This window comes from Ostrea edulis, chromosome 4 (genome assembly GCF_947568905.1).
Source record: "Ostrea edulis chromosome 4, xbOstEdul1.1, whole genome shotgun sequence".
Classification (NCBI taxonomy): Eukaryota; Metazoa; Mollusca; class Bivalvia; order Ostreida; family Ostreidae; genus Ostrea; species Ostrea edulis.
This window is the reverse complement of record NC_079167.1, coordinates 35,279,813-35,306,289: the sequence shown is the minus strand read 5'-3', so window position 1 is coordinate 35,306,289 and position 26,477 is coordinate 35,279,813. Positions and strand designations below refer to the sequence as shown.

At 35.1% G+C, this 26,477-nt stretch overlaps 1 protein-coding gene across 3 annotated transcripts in view; it reads right to left on the bottom strand.

The window, feature by feature from the left end:
- LOC125671561 (inactive tyrosine-protein kinase transmembrane receptor ROR1-like) overlaps nucleotides 1-26,477 on the bottom strand; it is a 124,137-nt gene that overhangs the window by 89,827 nt on the left and 7,833 nt on the right. For all 3 annotated transcript variants that reach the window (XM_056162496.1, XM_048907339.2, XM_048907344.2), the window contains exon 2: nucleotides 14,006-14,137. The gene's annotated coding sequence lies outside the window, so the exon portion shown is untranslated. The remainder of the gene's footprint in view (nucleotides 1-14,005; nucleotides 14,138-26,477) is intronic.

The window sequence follows — 26,477 nt, the reverse complement described above, 5'->3', positions numbered from 1 at the left end:
TTTAAGATCAACCCCAAAAGAGGGTATCTTGTTTCATAGACATTAAGTGTTTCTGTGCTTCAGTTTCCTTTCTGCACTTGCATACATATTTTTGATCATTCAAACACTGAACAAAATTTAATTCATGCTAATGTCCATAGGTTTAAACTAAAATTACTTTCATGAAGCATTTTGCTAAAATTTCATTTGTAAATGACATTCAGTTTTTCACTGAAATTGTGAATCTAGTTTCATTTTTTAATTTCATTATCCTCTTGCATCATAAGCCATTCACATTTTTTCTCAAGACGATCCCTGTGTCCTTCAATGGAGAGGAAAACAAACTTATGATACCTTGTTAACACAACATAAACTTATACTGGTGTATAATGATGAGAACCTTTCCTAGTGGCTAGGTAACAACAGAAATGTCTTCCACAACTAAACCTATAGAAATTAAGTCACAATTAAGAGTAACAAAATTTCAAGAAAATGAGACCATGCAATGAAGCTAAGTTTTTGGTAAACCATCCACTTGTTCTGTGTATGATCAATTTTTAAATCGAGGCTGGCTACTGACAAACAAGTTGATGGTGCAGGGGTTTCAACAGTCTCGTTTAAAGTCAGCATTTCACAAATTTATGGTTGTTATAATGATCTAGTTTGCCAATACAACCTATCATTGGGCTAAATGCTATCTGATGTGTTTCATACCGATTGTTAGGCTGTTCTTGGTACACTGATTTTTACTACATATATAAATCTGTTTACCTGATTTAGATACAGTAAAACTCGAATATAGCGAACACGGATATAGCGAAATTACGGCTATAGCGAAGTGAAAACGATTTACCCGGCAAATTCTTTATATATTCTATATAAAAATCTGTGTCTATAACGAACACGGATATAGCGAATTTACGGATATAACGAAGTAAATTCCTATTCCCCTTGAATTAAAAATGAACGTAAAAATCACCTTTTATAACGAATTTATTGTTTTCATTTTAAACTCTTTGTGATTTTTAACAATCGTTTTCCATTGACATAAAGGATCCACACTTATTACAAAATTTCTGTTTGTATTTTTTCAAAAAAGGTTGTTAACACAAAACAATACTTCCACATACGTTTAGGAAATATATTGTCGTTAATTAAATTTGAAGTTTGATTGCATTTATTTTATCGTACACTCCTTTATTTGTGTAAAGCAACAAGTAAATGGCAATTGCAATAGACTGTACATGTATGTATTTGACATTTCTCTCTCGACATGTTCTTGCATGACTTAATAATCCATCAAGATGAATTATCATATATAAATCAACGTGTATATTTAAAAATATTTCTTTCTCGAAAATATATAGGCTTCATTTCTTTCTTTTAAAGACAATACAAATGCAAGTATATCGATTGCTGCTTTCTTGGAGAACTGATACATGTAGAACAAATCAGTTTTATAACGAATTCGTTATATTTGAATTATGAATTTGCTATAAACGTATAGCGAATTACGCTTATAGCAAAATTTTATAGAGGGTCCCCAGAAATTCGCTATATCAGAGTTTTACTGTATAGGGCTCACAGCGGGTGTGAACAGTCGACAGGGAATGCTTACTCCTCCTAGCCGCCTTATTCCGCATTTGGTATATCCAGGGGTCTGTGTTTGCCAAACTCTCTATTTTGTTTTCCTTAAAGGAGTTACGAAATTGATAACTGTTCATTATTTTCACCTTTCATCCACTCCTCTAATCTGGCCATTTCATTCAGTCAGGCAGCTGGCCAGTGTAGAGAAATTTCACTGTAAAATTAAACCCAATTCTTAATAGTGGAATAACATTTTAAAGCAAACTTCCTTCACTTAATTACTATTTGTCCATCATAATCAACAAAAGCATGCTTCTTTTCAAAACTTTTGAAGTTTAACACTGTATTTGGACACATATCTATTATCCGATTTTCATGTAAAAGTTACTCTGAGAATTCTTGGTTTCTTTTTAACCTCCATGTGGTCTGAAGCACATTTTGTCCTTTCCAAAATTCAACTTTCTTCCTGTTTATCAATAATATCAAAACCTATAATATTCTTTTATTACCGGAAATTTACACACTGTATATACTTTATATTTCTGTAATCTTACACGAAAATAGATATTTGCGCTGCATCTAATCATCAAAATTCAATTTTTTTAATAACCTAAAAATATTCATATAGAACCTGCATTATATGCAACACTGTAACACATATACTCTTCAAGAGATAAAATCATATCAATCAATCTATCTCTAAAAATTTTCAGGGCAGTAGATATTTTCTTTTGATGTAGAAATAATCAAGAAAGACAAAAAGAATTTAAACAGCAGTGGGCTGCTTGCCGATATAAAACAGAGACAAGAAGCGTGATGATTTCACAAGAAGAGAGCCCCTGTAAGATTAACTAACGACACAGCAGGACTTCCACTAGAAGCAAACAAAAACAAGTTTCCAAGCCAATTTACAAAACAATTTGAGTTGCTGCAGCCTTACAGTCTCAGCAGCAGTGACTTAATGCTAACTAAAGCCAGGTAGGAGGGAAGCTAAATTATGAAGTATATGTTTTCATAATAAACAGATTTTTCCCCTGTAAACTTGTGTAACTAGGGCTTATCTCCATTAATGCAGGGTATAGTAAAAAAAAAAACCAAGCTAATTAAGAGCTTTGTTAAGACACTACTAACACAGAAAATGCTGAACCAATTTTGAACAAGAGACAGATAGGATTTATGACTTTGTTGGGAAAGATCTAAAATAAAATTACAAGATGTTTACTGCATAGTCATGCACAACTTGTTGACATTTAGCATATGCTGCACTTGTCTTCAAAGTAATGTAAATGCATGTTTGTTCATACTTACTTATTTTTATGACCTTGACCTTTCACCTTGCTACTCCAACAATAAGAAGTCTCAAGGAGTTCCATTCTCTTATAACTGAACCTAGCCAGCATTAAAACCATTTATACATCACCAGTCAAACAATTTTGCTGTTGCTCTGAACAGTCCAACATCAAAGTTAACCAAAAAATATTGCATAATGTGCACTCTTTTTCAGAAATTCAACCCATAAAAGGGGGAACGCAATCCATAGGATAATAAAGTGCACCACTAGGGTGCATGAAACACCTGTCTGCAACTAAATGTACAAGATGAATTATTATGAAGTAACAAGCTGTAATGTTGTCAATTGCAGTTCCAAAATAAGACCATGGTGACCTTAGTTTTGGGTTGTGACCCCCCCCCCCCCCCCCCCCCCCATATCAAGATGCATCAAATGAGACCATGGTGACCTTAGTTTCGGGTTGTGACCCCCCACCCCCACCAAGATGCATCAACTGACCAAGTTGCCTAACAGTGTGGAAGATATGATCCAGAAACAATCTGTATATGTATTGCCATAAAATTTTTAATTCACAGAGACCTATATCTAAATCATGAAACACTTTCCCCCAAAACTGCATGAGCTGACCAGGTTTGATAGTCCTAAGCCTCGCACTATGTTTGTATAAATTCCAAAATCAGGTCACATTGACCTATATTTCATATCTGATACACCTTCCCCCAAGATGCATCAAGTCTTGTGGCGTGACCGTTTTTGAGGGTGAAGCAAAAAGTATTGGCATCTATATCCATATTAAACAGGAACAAAAAATATCCCGAAGTTAGCACTAAACACGTGTGGACAGCATCCATCTAACTTTAATAAACATTTGATCTGCCTATTCATTGAACGCGGGAAACATAACGCAGTTGATGTAAACAGTGCATTGTGACATCATATTCAGCGTCGGTGTTTAGCAAATTCACAAACATAAGAGACATTGTACAATCGCATTAATCAAGGAGTGATTATATATGATTAAGAAAATAAGATTTACATGCTTTTACGGATTTCATGCAACATCTCAGAATGATGTGAACTTGGGTACACAAGATTCAACATGGAGAAATACATGTCCACATGCTTGTATTCGAATCTACACCATTTGGACCAAAATTTTCAAGTTCCATAGGTATGGTTTAATTTTTCATTAGTTTTCTACATTTTCTTTTTAAACATGTATATATGGATCACTATAGGGAAAGCTCCACTCTCACGGACCTCTGAGCAGTGAGAGGACTTAGCCCTTCATGATCTGGACATGAAATTTCAGAAGGAGGCCACAGTGAACTATCTTTGGTTCGTGACACATCCACACCCCCAATGCTAAGTTTGATAGTGACAGTCCTAGAACTCACTGTGGGGGAAAATATGACCCAGACATGAAAAAGCTACCAGGTGATGGAAAAGCCTATATCATAATACAGTCCATCATTCAAAGATAGATACAGTATAATTTGTCCAAACTGGCCTCTGAGTACTCCAGCGCTCTGTCAATTCCGGCCACAAAAGATAGTCCCTAACATTTCTTTAACAAATCCTTTACTAATAATTCCCTGTACTCCGGATACTACGTATTCTGTATATCGGCCGGCTTACACAGTCCCAACTGCTATCAATTAACTTTAATTATCCTGTTTAAACCGGCCGCTCGATGATACACCACCCTAATTGTATTCGGTGTACACAAGGTCCCAACTGCTCGTAATTAGCTCTAATTATCGCATTTAACCCAGCCACCCCACGATGACCAACCTGTCGGTATTCGGCCGATCACACGCGGTGTACACAAAGGGTGTCTCAAGGGAAGCCACAGGTAAGTAAAAGAGTGCAACTGGCGATGAGTCACGATCAGTTTAAAATAAAACCAGATTTTTAGGGGGTGTACTTTTCAATTATGCCAGCACCACGCATGAGATAATGGCACCCTCCCCCTAACGACGGAGACGAGAACTGACATTAAAAGACAAAGTTCAATTAATCGATTAATTCGATACATTCTTGGAATGAAACAAAATCGGCAACAATCCCGTTATGTTTTCCAAAAGCAGGGTTTCCCCTCATGGACTTCTTGGAGCTCTACGGCGAGTCAGACACTGATGATATGCAGTTAGTTAGCACAGCTCGCCATGTCCGGTCGATCACTCGGCATTACATCAGTTTCCGTTTCACAAATTGAGACAGTTGAAAGCGATACATTTACAATGAAAGCTGGGAAAGACAAATTTTAGACGAACACAACACAAACTTGACGAACGTACGTAATGTAGCACTTGATAACGGCGATGATGTAGACGAAATCGACAATTTACCAACAGAAAATTGCGTGAATAATTCCCAGATTTTAAATTGTTTAATAAAAATTGAAACTCTTTCAAATGAGCACGACTATAAAACACTGACATTTATATTTTTACATTTTGAATTCTTTTGTGATATAATAAAACATTAGCAATCATTACACACGTATGCATAGATAGTGAATACAAGGGAAGCAACTCTCATTCTTGTCAACATTCTGCACTCCGGACTCTGTGCAAACCAGCCTATTTCTTTGGAACCACACTTAGCCGGTTTAGACAGATTATACTGTATATAAAAAAAGATTACATTTTTTTTTAGATTGAAGTTCCAGAATCATTTCCATCATCATGACTCACATCATACGCCCGTATTGGGAGAGGGCCTACATAGGCTATGCCTGTTGCCCAATCCTGTTGAGTTTCTCAGTAAAATATGTTTAAATTAAATGGCTCACATAATACTTAGAAAATACTGTTAGTGATGCAATCATGTCTGTTTTATGAGCGACAGGCAAATCCACATTTTGATTAGTACCTGATTAAATATAATTCCTTTCAAAACAAATTGAAAGTTTTCTACTTGTTTATTGCATTATTCATCATATTTGTCTAAATTTGTGGTTGTCCCAGTCTAGCCCAGCATAATTAGTATCTCCAAGACAGTTCAACAGCTAGAAAGTGTGATGGTTGGCAAGTACAGTCGGCAGAAATTAACAATTCATTCGTCATTCTCCCATGTATTTATTTATCTAAATGTTTCCTAACAACTATTCGCTCAGTAACTAAACTTCAAAGTCGAAATCTCAGCAAGTACAGTCAGCAAAGAATCAGAAAGGAATCCATTTTATCACGCTTTGTTTTTTCTATTCCCCAACAATTATTTGAATGGTGACATTGAATTTCTTTGAAGTTAGCGCGTGACAATCTACCTGTTAGTGTTACAGATGTTTATTCAGCAAACTGATACTCATGGAGATTTACAGGTTCAGCAATATCCTTATGGAGTACAGGTTCAGCAATATCCTTATGGAGTACAGGTTCAGCAATATCCTTAAATGGAGTGCAGGTTCAGCAATATCCTTATGGAGTGCAGGTTCAGCAATATCCTTATGGAGTACAAGTTCAGCAATATCCTTATGGAGTGCAGGTTCAGCAATATACTTATGGAGTGCAGGTTCAGCAATATCCTTATGGAGTGCAGGTTCAGCAATATCCTTATGGAGTACAGGTTCAACAATATCCTTATGGAGTGCAGGTTCAGTAATATCCTTATGGAGTACAGGTTCAACAATATCCTTATGGAGTGCAGGTTCAGCAATATCCTTATGGAGTACAGGTTCAACAATATCCTTATGGAGTGCAGGTTCAGTAATATCCTTATGGAGTGCAGGTTCAGTAATATCCTTATGGAGTGCAGGTTCAGCAATATCCTTATGGAGTACAGGTTCAGCAATATAAATAGGGCGAGATCAAAAGATCGATGTAAGATAAAAATCTAAATTCAAATAGTTAGGGGGAGGGAGGATAAAATCTCTCGTAAGTTTCTGTCAACTGACATCGATTACACTTTAGTGGAAGACAAGCAACTGTTAAAATCTACATAATTATATTGCATTTCAATGAACATTTAATAGTTTTAATGTACACTTTCAGTTGTGAATAAATATTAGAAAAGATATACAGAGTGTAATTCATAATCATATCTTTTTGCTTCTTAATCCATTAGTTTCAACATTCATCATATTTAGTTTTAAAGGGAGGGGGGTTCTTGGTGAAAACTATGTGAATTTAGTTTTTGTCAGACATTGAACTGTTGCAGTGCGAATTGTAGTTATTTCTTCATGGTGCCAGGCACAACTTCAAATTTGCCAAACTATTTCCTTCTGGAACTCGATCTCCTGAATTTTCAAGGTATAAGAGATACAGCATTGGTGTACTACAGAAAACTTATTTTACTTTGTAACTTACTTTTACAAATATTTTGCACATAAGCATACAACTTGATTAAGTGTAATACCCTTGGACAGTATTGTATTGGGAGGAAATAAAGAAATGTTTGGTCTGAACTATTGACTGTTTATCCTATGGGGATCTGGATAAAATAGATCCTCAGTATACCCCTTGCTTGTCATAAGAGGCGACTATATGGGGCGGTCCTTCGGATGAGACCGCAAAAACCAAGGTCCCATGTCACAGTAGGTGTGGCATGTATGATAAAGATTCCTTCCTGCTCAAAGGCTGTAAGTGCCGAGCATAGGCCTAAATTTTGCAGCCTTTTACAGGCAATGGCAACGTCTCCATATGAGTGAAAAATTCTCAAGTGAATCATGATGTTAAACAATGTCAAATCAATCAATCATTGATTGTTTACAATGATTCACTTCACTATAAAGATTAAAGGACAGTATTAACAAATCAAAACTATAAGAGGAATATATACTTGCTCTTTCGTCGTGGCTTGAACTTCTCGAAAAAATCTTAAACTTAAGTTTGAGTTTTCTTTCATTTGAGCAGTTAGAATTTGAGTAAAATTTCAGACTTAAGTTCTTTCCAAAAATCTAAGTCTAAGTTTCAACTTAAGTTTCTTTGGGGAAATCCAGGCCTGCATGGTCAGTCATATCGCTTGGAATTACTGTAATGTGTTTTGTAGGTTCGACCACGAATGAAGTAGATATATATATAATTTTCCTTACGCTACTTGGCGTATTCTACTGATTGGATTTAAATAAAATAATAGAACAGAATCAAAAATAATCAACAACACAATGATTTAAACTGATCTTCTATATTTATCTGGTTTTTCTCTGTTATCTCTCTGTGCTCTGAGCCTAGGTCTGAAACTTACATTTGAGCCTTAGCTCCCAGACCTATTTCTAAACACTGGGTTTCAAACATCCTATTAATACACTTTGCTCCTTTTTATTCAGCAAGAATTTATGATACCCAAATGGTCCATCTTCAGCAATTTGAGACACCGCAAATGAGTAGTCATAAATACCTTACCTCCAAGCACGTCTTCACTATACGACGACTTCTTCCAGAATGAACAACCGATCTTGAATAAGACCGCTTTATATAGTTTCCCTAAATCTGCTGAGTCACATCTAGATCATCTTAACGTTTGGAACATTGTCCGAACACAGGAGATAACATATGATTAAAAAAGAATAATTCAACCTTGATTATCTAATTTGCATATGATTAACTTGATCAACGGAATTTCACTACATTACGATAAAAACAAAATAATTGTATTAACTTGCATAAATATCACTATTATAAGATTATAGAACTTCAAAACTTAATTACATGTAATTGTTTAAATATATTCTATTGAAACGAAATACAACAGCTATATACATGTGCATTTGTGCAATAAAACATTGGTTAGATGCATTGCCTAATACTAACAATTTCAAATTCATTATGAGGAAATTGAAACTTATCCTTAAGAACTTTTAATCAATCATTTAATGCAATCCATTTACATTTTCTCCATAAAATGCTTTAATACTTTGAAATCTTTTTTCGTACACGTAAGTGAAATTGACAGAACAACAACAGCTGGTTCAGCCCACTTCACACTGGTTTGGCAGGGGGCAGAAACAAAACTACACTTAGTTTTCTTGTTGAAGAAGACATAAGATAATGACAGAAATACACCGGAATGTAAATATATTGTTATAAAGAATTGTGGACAACCCATTTACTCAATTTTTAGATGCCCACTAGTCGTATAACCGTTTTCTGAAGTAGGATCCCCCCCCCCCCCCCTAAACATTGGAGGTGAGCAGTTACAATACTTGAGTGCACATTATTCATGATACTTTATGGTTTTAAGTCAGTTGACTTTGTTTTGTTGTAATAAACAATTCAAGATACAGACTACCTACCTACTACAGAAATGGACCGTAATGGCCATTGTAGGAAATCTAATCAAATCATTACCGAGCTCAGAATACCAGCTTAAGGCCATGGAAATGTTTCAAGCTTAAATCTCTAGTCAGTGTACATTTTCTTCGCTGAAATATTACATTCATTTCAGTTTCATAACCCCAAACCCTGATCAATACAGTCGCTGCCAAAACAATTTCTCCAATGCAATTGGGACTTTTTTCCTATCTAAAATTGAGTTCTGCACCACTTCTTCCTTCTAAAGAATGAATACTGCACTGTTTAAAAATATCATTTAATTCTCCTGCACAGGAATGTGTAGCTTAATTTTAGAATTAGAACTGCACTAACACAGGAACGTACAGATTAAATGCCTTTTGTGCAGTTAACTAACTTTGGCAAGATGATATATAGAACTAAAGTGTCATAACTCTCTTTCACTGTCAAAAATCATGTTGTGTTCCTTCACATAAATTATCTCACTGTAACATTTTGCATGCAAGTGAACATTATTTTTTAAATATTTCATGTATGAAAAGTAATATCAGCTGTATTTACGAACACATTTTATGCATTTGTCTCAAGTGTCCCGCCTGCCTTGGTGCAATCCCTAAACATTTACTTCAGCAAGTACCAAACTCTGTATGCAAACCAACTCTTTACAAAGAGTTTATACAGGGTTTTTTTTCAAGAACCTGTACTGCAATAATTCTATTCAAAAACTTCCATGCCCAATTTCATTCCAAAATAATGGTTTGATCAGAATACATTAATATTAAACACACACCCCCATAATCAAAAGCCAAGAAAAAATGACATCGTTTTGCCACATTTCACTTTTACAGATGAGTGCCACGGCTCCATCATTCTTGATTGACTAACCAAAAAATTTGATGCGATTTTATCTTCAATTTGTGAGAAATCTAATAAAACACCCAAAACTATTCAAAATCATGCAATTCATTTACCATTATAATATCTGTTTTCCTTTTGAAATGAAACATTAATCCGACAATCCATATCATATTGGATGCGCTATATACATCGTTAACTTTTTTTTTTAAATGAATGAACATGATATGGACCCTATTGATCACATTCCAATTAATGAGATCTCTTCTAATGTGTAAAATTGGGAAAAAAATAACAATTAGATTGATTATAAACAGGCACCTGTTCCCTCAATACTGAATTAACTCTCATGACTATTAATGTGAAAACAATCAAGCCTCCTATCCTCAGACAATGTCCAACAGTGATTACAATGGGGCTTTATCATCTGTAATATCATGGATAAAAAGATACATACCAGAGGTCTATGGTTTTTCATGATCACCCAAGTATCACAATGAAGAATTATCATTATTAGTTTTTTCACACTGTTGCACGTCCATGGATTGGACCAACACTTACATTCTTTCAAATGAATATTACTTGCAATGCTTCAATATTACAAATCTATGCCCTCAACAAATAATTCCAACTTTTTTAAAACCAATGACTTTGGCCTTGGCAAAATGACACTTATCATAACCAGGCTTAAATGTGCCAAGTACGAGTTAAAATTACTACTGTCTACCATTACAAAGTTATGAGCTATAGACAAAAAGTGTTCTAGAAAGTCAGATGACAGATAGACTAACTGACAAATGAACATGATGGTGTTTCCTGTATACAAAGGAGATTCCTGTATACCAAGAAAAACTTTGTTGCAAGGATTACAACTATCCAGTTTTTCTGCTAGATGTTTAGGAATAAATAAAAGATTTCCAAGGACTTTTTCCAGTATATAAGCTATACAACCTCCACCCCTCCCAACAGGCCTTCCAGCACATTTCAACAATGCACCCTGCAGGAGTACACAAGATTTCAAAAAATTTAATAGTTTCATTAATTAGCCTACAAGTCCCAGCCTTGAGCTTGAACACCAAGGGGGTCACAAGTTTTAAACAGTTTTAGTAGAGGCCTCCATTCTCATTATAACTATACACAAAGTTTGTCTGCTACCTGTTTAAGAAGATTTCTGAAGAAATTTTTTTTTTTTCTATAAGATCTATCCCCCCACCCTGGGGACTGAGCCCCCTACCCTGAGGCCATTAAAATAAAGAAATTTTGGATGAGACAATATAGAACTATGCACTCCATTTGTCTGCTAAATAATCAGGAGTAAAGAAGATGAAGAAGATGTTTATTAGTGGAATTGATGGGAGGTCAAACAAAGGGGTGGGGGGGGGGGGGGGGGGGGGGATGGGCATGAGATTCACAATTTCCCTTACCTTTGAAGATGGTTAGCATATACCAATTTTAATGACAATATTGATCCTGTAGTTTCTAAGATTCAGAACTTTACAATGAATGGGCACTGTAGATAGAAATAGGTTACCAGAGTGATTTGACTGCAGATCTAATTACAAGACTTTACAAATTATCATACCAATGGAAAATGAGCTGTATGGAATTAAGCAGCCCCCCCCCCCCCTCCCCCCCCCCTTTTTTTTACAACTTCAAAATGTGCCTGAAAAAAAGTTGTTTCAGAAAAGTAGTTCATCCTACACAATTCATTTCCATCTAAACAAAAATTGATTGTAACTGCCTTTATTTCTTAACAATTGTCGGGCACAACATGGTTTGGACAGCCAGTCCAAGTTTCTCTGTAAATTGACCAATTACATGCAAGACTTTATCTTTAAAATCATTTAATTGTGCAGTAAATAATCCTTTGGCAAAAGTTAATATGGTTAAGGTTTGCATTAGGCACTATTTGTGTCTGATGCTTATATCACCTTTGTCATTTCCAAGAGGTAGTGGGTATTTAACCTTTTGCTCTAGCCTCCTCTAAAAATCAATTGAAATTGCATTGGTATCTTTTCCTATATAATTTATCATCGACCAACAGATTATTACACAGTATGAAACAAGCATCAAAATCCAATTAATTGGTTTTTTAAAGTTTAACGGAATTTTCCCTTTAGTGAAAACTGCCTGATCCTACAATCAAGAGATTATGGACTATCCTCTTATCTCCATGGGGACATTTTCAGTGACAACTTCCTCACTTGTACTAACTTGGGAACTATCCCAGGAAACAGTGTCACTTCAAGGTCAAGATTTCATGCTTGAAATGGTCCTTAATCTTCTCCCATTACAGAGAAAGGATGTGTACAATAGCTATGTACAATGATAAAAAGTAATGTGTCTATAAGACATGGATGCCCTCACCCAGTAGCCAAGTATAAGGGTGTACAGCCAATAAATTCCATGTCATTTGGAGAAATTAAAAAGACATTTGATCTATACCAAATCACATCTACGCTTCTAGAGTTCATGGCACATAGTCCTGCTGAGTGCAAGTCGTCAACAGAAACAAAACTCATCCTTAATTCTTCCATATATAAATTTGCTCATTGTAAATAGTAGAAAAAAAAGGTCCAGAAAACTAAACTTTATAAAAAATTTCAAATTCCAAGGCCAAATTAACTTTGCTGAAAAAAAGATCGGTTGGATTGATACTTAAATTTCATCTGCATTTCTTCAATATACAACACAAAGAGGCCCATGGGCCACATCGCTCACCTGAGTTATCATATAATTTACACATATGAAATACGGTTTCCCATATTGTGGCAAAACCTGACACCCCGGGGGCCATGATTTCAACAAACTTGAATTTGAACTATGTCATAAAGCTTCAAACTTGAATCTGAACTATGACAGGAAACTTCGATGTAAATTTGAACTCTTCTGGCTCAATGGTTCTTGAGAAGATTTTTCCTATATTAATACATATAAAATGTGGTTTCCCCTAGTGTGGCCCCACCCGACCCCTAGGGGCCATGATATGAACAAATTTGAATCTGCATTATGTCAGGAAGCTTCCATGTAAAGTTGAACTCTTCTGGCTCAATGGTTCTTGAGAAGAAGATTTTAAAAGATTTTTCCTATATAAACACATATAAAATATGGTTTCCCCTATTGTGGCCCTATTTTAGTATCAATAACACTAAAGAAGATGTTACTTAAGTGTTTAACACATAAACACTATATAGTAAGTTTGGCCCTGCCCTGGGGTCAGAACCCCTACCCCAGGGATCATGAAATTTAAAATTTTCGTAGAAGCCTTCCTGCTCTACTTCACTATGCACGTGCAGTTGTAGAGAAGATTTTTGAAAAATGGTCAATTTTTGCCCCGCTCCTAAGGTCCCAGCAGTGCAGCAATCCTGAAATTACAGTTTGTTCCCCTTGTCCCAAAGATGCTTCATATCAAATTTAAAAGGAATTAAAAAAGTAGCTATCAAGAAAAAGTTAAAAATGTCTATTGTTTATACATTTAATAACTGACCATTTTGGCCCTACCCCAATACCAAAACCCCTACCCCTGGGATCATCAAATTTACAATGTTAGTAAAGGACTACCTACTTGTTCTAAATGTCCATTTAGTTTCAATTTAGCATCAATAGCACTAAAGAAGATGTTATTTAAGTGTTTTACACATAAACATTATATACCGAGTTTGGTCCCACCCTGGGGTCAGAACCCCTACCCATTGGGTCATGAAATTTACAATTTTGGTAGAAGCTTCCTTGCTTGTCATTACTATATACTCACTTTCTCTGCCCAGGAGTAAAGAAGAAGATTTTTAAAGAAATACATAGTTTTTACTCCAAAATTAAGGCCCCTTGGGGTGGGGTGGGGGTGGGGTGGGGGGGGGGGGGGGGGGGGGGGTGGGGGGTCTTCATGAAATTTACAATTTCCGGTCTCCTTCACCTACAAATGCTACACACCAAATTTGGTCAAAATTGACCTTGTAGTTTCTGGGAAGAACTTGTTAACGGACAACGCACATCGACCAAAAGCGATAGGTCACCTTAGTGACTCAGTTGACCTAAAAAGCTTCTCTATTCTCGTACTTACTCTGTAGAGCACATAGGCGGCACTCTTTGCCTTCCTTAGGAATTCCTTAGTGAGTTTGCTGCTGGCAACAGGACTTTCCATTGGTGGCAACTACCAAGATAAACTCAAGAGCAGGAATTTCTCATGGAACCTCTGAAATCAGAGTGATTTTTGTGAATTAAGCAAAAAATTCATTCATAGCGGAGATATGTCCTGTGTTACTGTGAGGAATGTGAAGAATAGATTTAATTTTACATAACTACAACACCCTTCTTTGATTTGTAATGCATGCATACTTAGCACTATATTCTGCTTTAACCCTTTTGAGTCCACTGAGCTTTCCTCCTTCTGGGAGAATTATTATTCTCATCTCTCTTTGTAGTAGTGCTGAAACGATACGCCCCTTCACAATACGATACATATTGCAATACTTATCCCAACGATTCAATACTTTCAATACGATACAATTTGCAGAAGAAACCAATAATTACACTGAAGAACAATTTAATTGCCAAGATTCAAAATCATAATTTTAAAAGCAAAATGTTTCCAAACTGTCAAAAGGCAAGATGTCTGTTGGTTCTGTAGTTTAAACTGATCAAGTTCATTATTATTTTCATCAGACTTAAGGCAAACAACAGTCTGAACGTTATTTGACGCTATTTTGTCTCCAATGCAGGTAAAAATAATAAGTACAGGCTGAGCCTGATGTATTTTACTGAACCAGTTTGTAATAAATGTATCGAACCGAAAATCGAGGGCAATGAATCGAACATTGAATCGAGTGTTTATATTGAACAGTATATCGCTATTTCGGTGAATTGTTTCAGCCCTACTTTGTAGATGCAAGCATGACAAGTCTTTTCATTTTGTTTATTTAAGGAATGACTTTAATTCTGGGGCAAGTTATACGAGTATAACCTGGTTTGGGTCAGTTTACGCTTTATAATCTGCGAAGCGGATTATAAAAAAGCGTAAACTGACCCAAACCAGGTTATACTCGTATAACTTGCCCCAGAATTAAAGTCATTCCTTATAATTTAATGCAAGAGACAAAGATGCTAACCTTCGTTTATCAAAATGTACATACACTCGGAAAAATACAAGTCAACCAAGCCGCACAATGATTTACTTAGCAACAGCGACACGAAGTGTCTAGATCTAGCTGCAAAGCCAAAGGTCGCCATCTTTAATCTTAGTTCTAAGGAGCCTAGCCATTTATCAAAATATTGTATCGAAAGTGAAGTTTATCATGATAGAAAATATGTGTAGACTATCCATGTAATGCGTATTTCGCTGCCCTTTAGAGATAGAGATCGACTTTGAAGTCGCTCATCTCCGACAGATTGAGAAAATACGGGAAATTGCATTGTTTAGGCCTACCCAAAATATATCTTCAAATATCAGAAAATGCAAAACTTCTACTAAATGAAAACTTACCCTTGTATGCAATGTTGTCGCTAATAGTAAATCCGACACAAGAAAATATGTAAGCAAGTAACAAATAGCATCCACATGTCAATGTGTCTGATGTCATGTGATAAAATGTGACGTATGAATTTTTGCTTGCTTCTGTTGAAAGACGGATCAAGGACTGAAACAACGCACCCCCCCCCCCCAAACTCCCCGTCGAGGCCTCATTACGTCACCTATGAACTCTGGTGGAAGTTTATGCTCAATATTGACAACGAGAAAACAACATGTGTATCAAACCGAAGTATCTTATTGTGCACGTTGACTTTCTATTCCATAGAAGTTTAGAGAGAGAGAAAAAAATAGTTCCGACATCTGGTTGTCAAGGGAGTGTGTCCCCATACCAAACCAGCTGACCAAAGCAGGTTATACAAAAATAACCTGTGTTCCTCAATTGGAATTTGACCAATCAGAGACAAGGATACAATAAGAATTAAATTATTCAAAAGTGTCTAAAGAACCATACACAGAACAAGATATGGTTTTAATCTACTGATTGTAAAGTCTCCAAAATGAAGCACTGGCTGTATAAAAGTAGGCCTTTTCTGAGTACTACTACCCCCCCCCCCCCCCCCCCCCCCCCCACACACACACACACACAAATTGTGTATCTACAAGTCTATAATTTCTTTCACATATAAGTAAAGGTTGCACATGGACAGCCCTGAAAGTTCCAATATTTCATACTTTAGACAGGGAAAAAAAATAAGAGGCCCAAAGGCCTTATATCGGTCACCTGAGTACTAGTTAAAGTGTAGCAGTCAATCGGGTTCAATCGCCGGTGGCCAGATAGCTCAGTTGGTAGAGCAACTGACTAGAGATTCAGGGGGTCCTGAGTTCGAGTCCCAGTCTGGTTCTCCCTTCCTGTTACAAAAGTATTACTAGTTCCCAAGGACTATGAAATCTAGAAGCTAAATTCTAATATTCTAGTATTCAGCAAAAGTATAAAATAAGATGTGTTCTTATACCTTAAAGGAGCATAGCTGTCATTTTGTCACCAAAAATTTAATTCAATGAAAATTGCTCTGTATTATATATTTCAGAAACATCACCAGAATTTAATTATTTCAAACACTATTTATCCTCAAAGCAGGCACATGAATATATAGATTTGGTGACTAAATAATTATTGTCTTGCAAGACAATAATTCTTCCTTATATATATCTTTACCCTAAAGGCAGTTATCCAACATAGTTTTATTAGGTTTCTCCTGTTTTTGTACAAAATAAATGTTTTTATTATAGTCATTAATATTTATTTCCTATGCCATTGAGAGATTTTGAGAGAGAAAAGGTTGCCATCTTTTTCACAGCTATGTCCTTTTAAATGCCCTCAAAAGTGTCTATAGTGATGAAAGGCTTTACATAAAAAAATATATGCAACATTAACACAATATGACTAATTTGGATCCGTCCTTGAGTCAAAACCCTATGGTTGCAAAATTTACCATTCTCTGCTTTTCCTAAAGAAGCATTTAGATTTTATACTGTATCAGCACACTTAAAGAAATTTTGCAAATTATAAAGACAATAATCACTATAATAATTTTGGCTCTACCCTGGAACCAAACTCTTACCCCCTAGGATCATGAAATTTAAAAAGACTACCTAATCCTTCTAAATATCTATTTAGTTTCAATTTAATATCAATAGCATTAATGAAGATATTATTTAAATGTTTTACACATATACACTACATATACTAAGTTTGGTACTGCCCTGAAGTGAGAACCTTATATCTATTTAGTTTCAATTTAATATCAATAGCATTAATGAAGATATTGTTTAAATGTTTTACACATATACACTACATATACTAAGTTTGGTACTGCCCTGAAGTCAGAACCTTATCTCGGGATTGTGAAATTTACAATTTTAGTAGAGGCCTTCCTGCTCTACATCACTATACATTTAGTTTTTCTTATATAAGTGCAATTGTAGAGCAGATTTTGGCAAATGGTCAATTATTAGCAATTTTTTACCTGTCCCTAGAGCGCCAAGGGTGCAGGAGTCCTGAAATTTACAATTTATTTTCCCATTGTCGCAAAGATTCTTCATACCATATTTGAAAAGAATTGGAATGGTAGTTATCAAGAAGTTAAAACTGTTCAATTGTTATTTAAATGCTTTACACATATAGTTGTACACATCTTCCACTTTTCATTCACATCAAATTTTTCTGGTGTAGCGATTATTCCTCCTTAAAAATTGTAGAAGTTAATAATAATAATAATAATGATTGGTTTTATGTAGTGCTCTTTCCAGCGTATGCTGCTCAAAGCACTTTACAATACATTATTACCCCGACAGACCTTATATATCAATCGAGGACTTTCTCAGCTTCCTGGGAAGCATACAGTGCAAGCTGCCTTTACAGGCGCTAGAGCACTAACATTCTAACAATATCTTTCACTGTCTATAGCCAGGTATCCCTTTTACACTTGGGTGGAGTGAGGAAATTCATGTAAAGTGCCTTTCCCAAGGACACAACGTCAGACCTGCCGCGGCCAGGACTTGAACCCACGACCTTTCATTCTCGAGTCTGACAGCCTAACCACTAGGCCACCGAAGCCACAGTTATTTCAAAGTTAATCAAACAAAGCATGCAGCCAACATGAGATGGACTGAGATATGTATAGCAGTAAAATGATATGCCCCAAACTTAAAAGTATATTATGTTCTAATTTTAATGTTTGATTCAAGTAAAGATAACAATACTACAGTATTTTATGAATAAAAAACCCCACAAAAACTATATTATTTTTTTTTTTAGAATTTGGCATGAATTTCCATGGAAATCATAAAAGAACAGTTATTTCAAAGACCTGTTGTAACTAAAAAAAATCTATCAGAAATTCACCTCTCTGAGCATTAAATTTATTGCAATAGTTCATAAAAAAAACTCACAAAAACATCAAATCTGTCTAAAACCATAGAAACTTGCATCATTCTGCACCATAATACCTTCCAGTGTTGTAGAAATCAACAGAAATTCAAATCTCAAAAATCTCTATCAATGTCATCTTGCAATTCCTCAGAGAAATTAGACAGAACAGTTTTATTAGATCATAAATGCCATTCCACTATCACAAAATCTGTTTATATACCGAACTTGAATCAACTTGGTTAAAAAAGGAACCACTTAATGTACAAATCTTCAATCAAAAGTGCCTTAAACTTTTTGGGGGGTAGTTCAGTTAATTTGTACACAACTGATTATGAAACATGTTCATGCTAAAAAAAAAAATTAATCAATTGGTAGTAAAGGGGCTACATTAATTGATTTACGTAAATTTCCGGGAAAATATACTAGTATACAGGTGACTAGAGAAATCCTGAAGTACAGAGAACAACACAAATTTTCTGGGGTCCAGAAATTGGTACTTTGATCTTTAACACTAACCAGATAGAAAGTGGTAAAATATTTTAAATATGTATAAAGAAACTAGATATATTCTGTATGCATTTATTCATTCTTTATTTGTTGTAGTGGAAAAAAAATTAGCATTGCTTCTATTCATCATTGGTCACCTTCAACAATTTAATAAGGTTAATTGATAATTGCAGTTGATCATTGAACAGACCAATTAATCCCTAGCCTAGGTATACCTGGTCAAGTAATTACCAAGTCATCAACTGATTGTTTTCTTGTTAACAATGGCCTCCTTGAATTTGGGTTAAAATAGGTCCACAGTACCCCTTGCTTGTTGTAAGAGGCAATTAAATGGGGCAGTCCTTCTGATGAGACTGCAAAAAGCGAGGCTCCATGTCACAGCAGGTGGGGCATGATAAAGATTCCTTCCTGCTCTAAAGCCGTTAAAGTGTCAAGCATAGGCTTAAATTTTGCAGCCCTTCACCGGCAATGGTGATGTCTCCATATGAGTGAAAGATTTTCCAGATGGATGTTTAAACAATATACAATCAACCTTGTTGGTACAGTCCATGTGGTGCTAATAAGGTCACAAGTGCCTGACAGCTCCTGCAAACAATTTGCACTTCTGGGTATGAAGAGTAAATTCTTAAAACTTTATAAAACGGATTTTAACATTTAGTTAAATTAGAGATCAAGTTTCGAAAGATAGAGAGATCAAGAGAAAGAGATTTATATTGGGGGAAAATCAGCATCAAGAAATCAAGAATTTCGAGAGAACGATGTTTGAACCATCAAGAGAATGTCGCGGGTCTTCGGAGATGACCTTAAAATCTGATGTTCCGTGTCACAGTAGGTGTGGCACGCTAAAGAATCCCCACTGCTCATTGGCCATAAGCACCAAGCAAAAGGCCTAAACTTGAAGCCCTTCACCGGTCTTGGTGACGTCTCCATATGAGTGAAAAATTCTCTCTCGAGACATTAAACAAGATTCAATCAATAACTTTTGAACTACATGAAAGTTTTTCATTCAATATTAGTCTTTTAATGTAGGATTTAAATATAAACTTGTCTAGTAGAATCAAGTTGAATCTATCCTGATGAGATACATCACTGAGAGATCTGATAGTGTATGCATGGCTTGTACCACTACTTCTCTCAGTAATCTGAACATGAACTGGATCTCTGGGACCATACTGGCACGGATTTTTAGGGGGTCTGTAGAGGGTCGAAATTTGTTCCCATTCCCAATGCTAAAAACAGGTGTTTTTTCCCAAATTGACACCTAAAACTTCCCAAAGGATGAAAAAAAAAGTTTTTTGGCTTATGATAAGAACTTGTCACTGAATATTTCTGGTCTTTACTTACATTCATAGCTTTATTTAGTGATGGGCAATTGGACCAAAAACCATAATTGATTATCGGTAATAATCAGACACATGTAATCGATTAATAATTGATTATAATCGGAATAGTCATTTAAGTGTTAAATTCCTCCTCAAAATAGATAATAGAAACATTAAACATCGGCAACAATTGCTTCATCACTAGCTTTATTGCATTTAAGTTTGGGATCAGTATTCTATAAATCTGCCAAAGTGACCAAAAATGTTGCATAAGTAATTCAAAATATTATTGTCTTCAAGTTTGATTAGAGGATAGTAAAAATAAGAAGCCAATATTTTTTAAATAGTAATAGAAATTGAAGATAAATCTAAAGATTAAACTAAAGATGGATCTTCAATTGAGGAACCCATCTTCCTTGACCGCCCTGATGAGTGAATAGGTGGGAAATCAACAATAGACTTGGTCCGAATTGAACATGGTCATAACAGTGACATTTTTTTAAAAAGAAAAACTTCAAGGGTTTTTCTTTGATTTCAGAGAATGATAAAGAAAACAAAAACGATTTCAGTTCTGATGATTTATTCACCACTTAAATTGGAGACTGATGCTAATCTCCTTTGATAAAATCGTACTTGGACTATGCCTGGGTCATGGCTTTACTGAAACATTTCCATATTTCAACAGGAAATTGAAGTTTGCTTTTAAAAATGGGTAGATAAAATCAGTTAGTTTTGCTTTTTAAATTTTAATAAAGAATTATAAAAGTGTTTTCCCAATTTCAACCAAATGTCTCTGTTTTTTCCCGAAGCGAATGGTCCTAATCCTTGAAATGGAAGGTCAAAAAAATTTCCTGATTAGTATGGTGGCAATGACCTCTGCCAATGTGATGAGGCTTCTTTATCATGCCATCACCTAACATGTCAAGGCACACAATTCTTCTAAGTCTGATGCTGAATTTGGGTACAGGATGGACAGCCAATAGAGATCATCTTATTCCTACCCAGTGGATCCTGAAGTTAAGAACTCTGGGGCCAGGTGAGCTAAAAACCCTAAACCCTAAAAACTGACACATGAACTAAGAAAATTGCTTACATTTTTTAAGTTGACTTTGGGACTTTGTCAAATACCAAGAAAAGCACTGCCAGGTATAACTGCAGAACTGTACACAATGCTGTTTTATTTAGATAAGGAGCCACTAATTTCACATATGAAAAGAAAACAAATATGACAACAATGACATTTTCGCCTTTTACCCACATTTTATGTTCATGTAGCCTTTTTGCAGTCCATCCCTAAAATACGTTTCTGTCAAATTGCAATGTCTGTTGTGTTGTACATGGTCTGAATAATGACAATGCTTACAAACTACAGTCTAAAGTTGTGACACCTCATGCATCATCCAGAATCATTGCCTGTTGAAGATTATTACAGCGGTATGACAAATTTCTAATCATCACAGAAAATGATGAACACTCTCACCTGTAGCGAATCTCGTTTCTATGTGGCAGTGAGCTATCACTAAATCCCTACACCTTTGCCATTCTTAATTTAAAACAAGCATCCCAGACTGGGGTACACACAAATGCATAAACTATACTGATTACTGAGATAGCAGGCTTTTATCCTTGATGTAATGGGATTGAAAAACTCATGCAGGTATTTATGGAAGAGGGAGAAAATAATGAAATTGAAAGTGATGTTAAAAAAGATTTCATCAAGATTGTGGTATTCATCTAGTTGTTAGAGCCACATAAACGGCAGTCATTAAAAAATAATCTACCTTTGAAGGTCTCACAAAATGCTCAATAAAACAAGAAAGGATATCTATGTAACTAGCGGTTACAGAAAGAGCAGACCTAACAGAAAGTGCCAACAATGTCTCTTCAAGGTGCATCAAAGTTCCGTCTTATCTCTGCATCAGCATCACAGTGCAGCACAATGGTGGAAGATCCCTGATAAGCAGACAGATGATTGATGGCTTTTATGGGGTGATCTATAGGGTAAAGCCAATATCATACTCCCCATCACACCCAGATCTACTGCTGATAACACCATTTACCACTGCAACTGTCTCTTACTTGCACCCAAAACAATGATAGTTATAGGTACATACACGTGTCTCTGGTTTTTTGCTTTCAGAAAGTTTCCTCCTGTGACATTTATATAGTAGAGTTCATTTCTAAATTCCAAATCTTAATATCTATATAACTATATATAACATAAAATATCACATATAAATAACATCAAAAAGTTGATTACCCTGAAGAAGTAACTAGTCGAGCATACTCAATTGGCTTTGTGATATTTTTATTATACATCTACTTGTGTAGATTTTCTATACTTACTTCTGGAATAGTGATATTGATATATATGCATATATATATATATATATATATATATATATATAAAACTCTAAACACTCTCTTGAAATATTTTGACCATGTTACCGGTCTTTCTTCAGTCGTGTCATACAGTAAGTTGTTAGTTGGTAACACGGTCGAAATATTTGAAGAGAGTGTTTAGAGTTGTTTTTTTTTAATTTTACTCCAAAAACAAAGATATATATATATATATATATATATATATATATATATATAGATTTGGAATTTAGAAATGTACTCTACCATATGTCACTGTGAGGAGGAAACTTTCTGAAGGTGATAGACCAGACACATGGATGCACCTAACTATCATTGTTTGGGTGCAAGTAAGAAACAGTTATAGATATAAGTCCCCAGTTTCCTTACAACACAGTAATAATTTATCAAACTAATTTTTCAAACTTTCCACAAACAAGTAAAAACTGTTAAAAGATTCTTTTTTGGCCATACATTTTATGAGATTCCTTTATCCAAAAAGCACATTTAAATCGAGCATGTGAATGATTTATAGTGCCATCAAAGTGTCTGAAATTGTTAAAACCTGTGTGGAATTGTCTCAAAGATTCAGGCACTACAAGTCTACCATCTCCAAAACAATTTTGTTTTTATCATATTAATGTACATTACTTTTCATCGATGATCATAAAATGCTATTGATTTTTGTGTTTATTCTGATTTTCATTTTCCATCACTTTGATACCAGCTCAACCTGGGTAGCTCTTTAAACAGTTTTATGGTTTATACAATCTGAATGAATGTAAATACTCTGATAACATGTAAAGTCTAATGAACTCTTGGTTAAGAATTTTCTCTGATCTACCGTGCCTAAAAGATTTTATAAACAAACATAATCTCTTAACCAAAAAGATGTTTTCACATACAAACTGATAGCTTTCCAACAGATTTCAGGGTATTTTATAAATTATCAATTGTCACTTCAGGACAACTATGTATAGAGATAACCTGTTGAAATATTTCAAAAGGTGTGGAGATCTTTTTTGTGCAGGTGAACAGTTGCTAAATCGTTCAGTGACACGATGCATTCCAATACAAAGCACTAGCATACAATTTCTGACAGATCCCATTTAATACACACTAATATGACATACAATATTTACAGGGGATTAGAAATTAAAATACACCATAAATCTTTCTATAACCCATACACAGAATGTGAAAACTTTAAATTTCATAATTTGCCATAACTCATTATTCTGTCATATTACATGTATAAAGTTTTGACAGACATGGGTGTTAAACTTGCTATTTCAAACTTCTTATGCCCATATCCTACATCTCACAAACTATCAATCACACACCCGGTGCTTTTCTGTTTTCCTACCACCATTTTCTATGATGCTTTGATATTTAATTTAATTACACAAATATTTCAGGCTATTTTGACTTCATCAGAAAAAGGGGAAGGATCTTCATTTAAAATACACAGTAGATTTTTGTGTGTGTTTTATTCCATTAAGCTTTCATAATCACCCCATGGAGGTATTTTGCACAGTTTTACAATTGGAGCACTCCTACGAATCTGTAATAACCTTGTCCTCTGAAAATGTCAAGCTACGGGCAATAACTCTTGTAATTCGCTATCTATTTACAGCTACATGTCAATGAGATAATATGATACCTTATTTACTTTCAATTAAAAAATTCATTCTAAATGGTAAACAATATTTCCTTGGTTGGTATGTCTAGTAAAGATTTGAGAAATTCTACATTTTTAAATGAAAATACTTTATAAAATTGTCCGCAATGGTCAATGACCTTTATCTAATTCCTTAACACAAAAAAAACCCCAAAATAACTTTGAATTATATGGAAACACAGCCTTCTTGACAACTTGGCTATAAGGTCAGCATCACAATGATTGATGGCCAACAAACACTACACCAAAATTTCTTTTCTTATCAGACAATTGTGGAATATTATTCCAACCTCTAAAATTGTTAACCATATGGGTATTCAATAAATCACCCAGTATATGCTCATTTCTTTGAAGTTGAAGCCAACCAACAGATCCTGCAAGGTAGACAACTGTCGATAGGGGTCTAGCTAAATGTAGAGCCTTGCCTACTGTAGAATATCCAACGTTATGATATCATTTTTCATCGACAAGACAGTTTTTGAGGATTGATGGGAGGTGAATAGTAATTTTATGTTTTGAGCAGATTTATTTACCAGTTAACATCCTCATCAACAGTCTTTTCCGGAAATCTTAGGAGCTGGTTCAAATCATAACCCTCTCTGATAAGAGAAAATTTATGTCATTTGTTCAATCTTCTGCTGGTTTATGACACCGATGTTTTTATTATTTGCACATATTGGATGTTTTCAGTGCTTAACAAATCTTCAGTGTAATTTACAGCCATGCAATATCTGACCACATGAAATTCCAAAAATGCAGCTCATCAAAATTCTCAATCCTGGTGCTGCACAAACTATATGTAGTGGCTGTTCCTTTGCCAAGTGCGTGGCATTTAAGAAGTGAAAGCCATGGGTCATTCAGACATTATCTTAAAAAACTAAGGTCCTGAGGTCCCATTAGTTAATGTAGGCATTACCATAATGAAGAACCTTTACTATTAAGGCCCTGTGCATATATAAGTCAGAATTTGTGGAACTTTACCAAAAGCTGGTGATCTTCCTATACAAGTGAAAAATTAATTTTATAATTCTTTATTTTCTTATTCTGTAATATTAACACAAGTGACATACATCAATCTTTAATTTACAGAAAATGTTTTATGAGAGAGAGAGAGAGAGAGAGTAAACAGATCAAAAAGCTGTTTCAATTGAATAAAAGGTTCCATCCATTCCAGGTTGTGTCAAATTTTGTTTTTTCACCATTTTTATAGAAGGTGTATTTCAAGGTCTCATAGTTCTTTTTCAAATGAGATATCACTACTACTATATTTAATGTCCCAGGTTCAATTCCCGCTCCATCCCAAAATTTTCTCCTATACTACACCTGCAACAAACGTTACTATGGCCAACCCTTAAAGTAAGCATTGATAGTCTGACTGCAGGGGGAAACCTTAATTGTTTTTAGCAGACTATCTCAGAAGGGAAGCATAAGTATTACAAATGGTAATCCATATATTACAGATTATCTCCTACAATAATTAATCTTCAAAAGCCATAATTTGAAATAAAATTAATGCAAAAACATTTCTACTGCAACTACTACAATGCATCTCTCTCATAATATGTCAAAGCATACATGTGTATAAAACTGATAAATGCTACATTGACCAGACCATGAATTAACCTGTCCAACTGAAATCAAGACAGGTCATTTATGACAAGAACTACTATCACATTGGGGAAATCTTCATGAAGCTTAATTTTTCTGAGATGAGCATTTCTGATTTGTATGCAAGAAGAAACTTCCACAAGAAATTGATATCAATCTATTCACAAGGTCTTAAGCATGTGAAATTATACAATACTAAAATACAAAAACGATGTGGAAAAAAACCCAGGTTCAGTATTTGGCAGCTGGGGAATGAAACAGTCTTCCCTAGTTATCCTTTAAGGCATAAACCAATTTTCTCTCTGTTCAAAACTACATGAGCAGGACAGCACCTCTAATTAACAAGAATATCTGATAAAAAATCAGCCATATTTAGTTTAAAATCTTAAGCTCTAAAAATAAAAGCATCTGGTCACCGAAAATTGAACCCATCTGACCTCCAAGCTATTGGACTAATGACCAGTAACTAAAACCAAGGAACCAACAGACCATTTAAGGGCCACTAAAGCAAAAAGAGATTGCCATCAGATATCACGGTGCTCCAAACCCTTGCACTACTGGTTTCATCACAAACTGCAAGCATTAGGACAAGAAGAAAAAGACTTTCAGTCAGCCCATACTTCACAAGACTTAATGATAGTCTATTGGATTTTTCTG